Here is a 3988-nt window from a genome sequence, read left to right as displayed (position 1 = left end):
GCAGTAAGCAGGTAGTGGGATGCAACTGTTAGCTGTGTTCAGTCGCTGAAGTCGTTTGTTTCAGTTTATGGTCAAAGAGTCTGCGTCGGCGTCATGTTTGTGCTCAGATGAGTGGATTTACCGTCTTCATCCTTTGACTTTATTCTGGATCCATCACTTTCACTGAAGAGCTCTGCACTCTCCTGTGCTCTGGTTCCTTTGCAGAACAGCTGCAATTTAACAATACACCAAAACAACAATGGAAAGTTCAGAAGAGAAACTGAGCATGCCAGAGAGTTGCCATAGAAACACTGCTTTAATGAGGAAGTGATGATCTCTGTGACATCAGTGCTGCAGTGCTGACATGTTTAAATCCAGTAAAGCTGGATCCTGTTTCCTCCCTCGTGCTCCTGTAGGTGGCGCTGTTGGGGTGATGCACGTCTTCCTGCAACCCTTCACAAGTCAACCTAAGAGGAGCATTAGTGGTGATGAGTGTGTTCTCAGAGTTCTTCTGTCACACCCAAGATCATTCTCAGCTAACAAGACTAACTGAAGCACCATGTCAGACTACAGCCTCACCCCCCTGCTCCCTGACCCCTGCAGTCCTGTTGTAAGACGCTAAACTCCAAGCTGCTGCTGATGCATCCACCAGGGTGTGAGTGTGTTAGAGAGTGCTCAGGCATCAGTAACAGTGCTGCATATATGCCAGTCCATTCATTCTATCTGTGATGCACCTCAGTGTTCAGACGCAGCAGCAAGCAGACCCACAACAAGCAGAGAAGGACGATCACCTGCTGACGGAAAGAGCAGTGAGGATAAAGCTGATGAGGCCACGACTAAGGACAGGAAACAAAATGACAGCAGAGGAGAAAAGGTGTGAAAGCCGCATCCTGTTGTGTTACTCATCAACAAAAAGACTCCACAAAAACTCGACAATTGGTGACACGTTCAGGTCAAAGGTGACGGCGTCTGAAAGCTCGGGCCAGGAGTGCATGCAGCCTCCGGCCTGGCAGCCGTGATGGACGAGCGGGGATACGAGTGGACAGGCCAGTGGCAGGATGTCAGATCAGCAGCGTTCTGCTGGTGTGAGAGCGATGAAGAAGAGGATGAAGGAAGTCTCCCTGAGTCAGTAACTCCAGATGTGTCAGTGACATCGGGGGGTGGGGGGGCGTCTACCAGTCTCCATGGTAACAATCAGAGCAGCAGACGGGACCAACAGTTTTAGTGTAAGTTTAGTTTCATACAGACACAAAAAGGCCAGCTCACTGCTTCTAACCTGGTCACACGTTCTCCAGAATCAGAACCCTTCCATACCTGTGCTGCTGTCCTGGTACAAGAGCAACTCTCTCTCTCTCTGTGTGCTGATTGGCTGAGAGCAGCGAGGCATCACACAGTGATGGGTAAAAGTGAGAAAACTTCCAAATCATTTTACAGGTAAATGCAGGTGAAAGACATGAAATCAGAGTTGATATTTCATCACATCATTCTTGTTTTTCATGCTGCAGCGCATCCAGCCGTCTGCACGTCTGTCCGAAAGATCTCTGTGAAAAAAAACAGAGGGAAATATTTAGAAATCATTAAAGTTCATGTTTAATTAAAATACATCACGTTCACAACGCGTGGTGTACGCGTCCATCAAACAGCGTTTGGAGCATGTTTGAAGCTGGACAGAACATTAACACAGATGTAGCCTGCGCAGTGAAGAGTGGCAACACACTGTGACACACTGGGCTCAGACACACACTCCATGCTGCATGCAGAAGAGTGTTCACAAGATTAATAGTCCCCCAAAGTGAAACATAAATAGCATGATTCAGCACTGCTGCCAGCACACACACGACACCGGAGACCGTCAAAGTCAGCGCTGTGCAAGTTTTCATTCTTCTCTCACTGAAAATGAATCCGTTTCCACATCAGTGTGGCTGAGATGGTCAGCACTGACCTTCATGCATCAGTGATAAGCTGGTCATTAACTGGCTGAGTTAACCCGGACTTGACCCGTGCATTCGCATGAAAGGGGTGGAGTTAGCACTGTGAAATTACATCTTGACTTACAGTCGTTGATGGAGCTGTGATAAAATCACGTTTAATGTTGGTTTTCACACAAACACACACCAACTGCTGTCGTCTCCTTCGTCTCATTTCGCTGTCTGTTTTCCAAGTCATCACCTCCTGCTCTCAGCACCTCCTTCCGTCTGCTCCTGGATGGGTATTGAAACAAAAATGAAGCAGAGCTCAGAGAACTTGGGATGTGTCCACTCAGAAAAGGAACAAAATCATCGTAGGTTGTCTGTCCCTCCCCACACGTTAGTTAATCGTCATGAAACTTCAAGTACTCAGAGTACCAGGGTCACCAACATCTGTGTAGCTTTTGGGAAGTATTTTATAAACCTCAAATCTTTCTAAATTAAATGTAGATTATGTGTAGAAGAAAACCAACGCTCCGTCGACTGTGGATTCCCATGTCTGTCAATTGTCCTGGTGTTTAACACACATGTGTTTCATTGGCTTTTGCAACAAGCCAGCACGGATGTTAAGCAACAAGACGGTGTGTTGGGTCAAAGGTGGTTGGTTCTGAAGTTGCTCTACATGTCAGTGAAATTCTTCCATGTAAAACGGGAAAAGGATTTTTTCCATACACAAACCATCCATCCATGCCGAGACTCTGAAATGCTGCAGGTTGGAGCTGTGATTCCTCTTTGGGGATGTTGCTGGTGCTGGATTTTCCATCATGTGACCAGCTGTGTGTGTGTGTGTGTGTGTGTGTGTGTGTGTGTGTGTGTGTGTGTGTGTGTGTGTGTGTGTCACTGTCTCATGGCTACCAGCAGGGTTATTGATGTCAGTAACCTTCAGGCCCTCAAATGATGGCTGACTGCTCAATAATAGATGGGAATGCTCTTATGGGGAAAGTTGTGTGTGTGTGTGTGTGTGTGTGTGTGTGTGTGTGTGTGTGTGTGTGTGTGTGTGTGTGTGTGTGTGTGTGAGAAATGAAAATGACAGAGTTATTGCTGTATATGAGCAATGTGTGATATGTATGTGAATGTGTGTTTAACTGACCTGTGTTTTGTGCAGCATCCGCAGTGTGTGTGCAGGAGGGGAGATCAGCCAGAGGTGTTAAGATGCCCCAGGGGGCAGAAACAGGTAAAAGAGGGGGGTAAGTGTGAGCGGCAGGTAGAATGTGCTGACGTTTTAAAGCAAAACTCACCTTATCGCTAAGGCACATCCTCCTTTGTATTTAAGATCACCTTTTTAAATGTTCGACTTGACCATCATAGTTTTTGTAACTACAAGTTTAAACTGGAGCTCTGCCTTCCTGGACGCTCTGTTAGTACAGTGACCTCACAGCAGCCATGTTATTGGTCACATGAGGTGTCCAAATTCATAGGCTGCATCCTCCTGAGGACCTGTCCTTCGCAGTCTATGTAGGAAGTGAGCGGCTGTGAAATTGGGCGGTCTAGCCTTCAGATTTGCGTCATCGCTGTCTTGGTGGAGTTTAATAAACTCAGCTGTCTGCTCCTTGCTGTCTAAAATATAACAGAACACTGGCGTAAATTCTCAACCATCTCACACTTTTGTTTAATCAGTTTTCTGTTTGACGTTTATTCAACTGTGTGAAAACCAAGGAGGAACCCACCTGAGGGATTAATAAAGTTTTATTTTATCTAATCTAATCTAATAACTTTAATCTCAACCAAACCGATTTACTCACCAACAAATAAAACTTTGAAAAAAGCCAAACAATAAAATTTTTAGGTTGTCTAAGTGACAACCTAAAAGACCGCGGTGATCTGAAAATGATGTGCTGGGAGTTTGACGTTCTCACCGGCTCTAGTGACCCTCGAGCTCCCGGCTAGCTATCGAGCTGGTGGGTAACAGACGTCTCTGAAAATGTCGGCACACTTGCAAATATGTGATGTCTTGATAATCGAGCAGATATTTGAAGTTTACACAGCTACATTCTCACCTGAAAATATGTTAAAAGTTTATTTTGTGACCCAAAAAGATTAAT

This window comes from Diplotaxodon limnothrissa, linkage group LG2 (genome assembly GCF_057381915.1).
Source record: "Diplotaxodon limnothrissa isolate DT_005_m linkage group LG2, D_limnothrissa_male_GT1.1, whole genome shotgun sequence".
Classification (NCBI taxonomy): domain Eukaryota; kingdom Metazoa; phylum Chordata; class Actinopteri; order Cichliformes; family Cichlidae; genus Diplotaxodon; species Diplotaxodon limnothrissa.
This window is presented reverse-complemented; position numbering follows the sequence as displayed.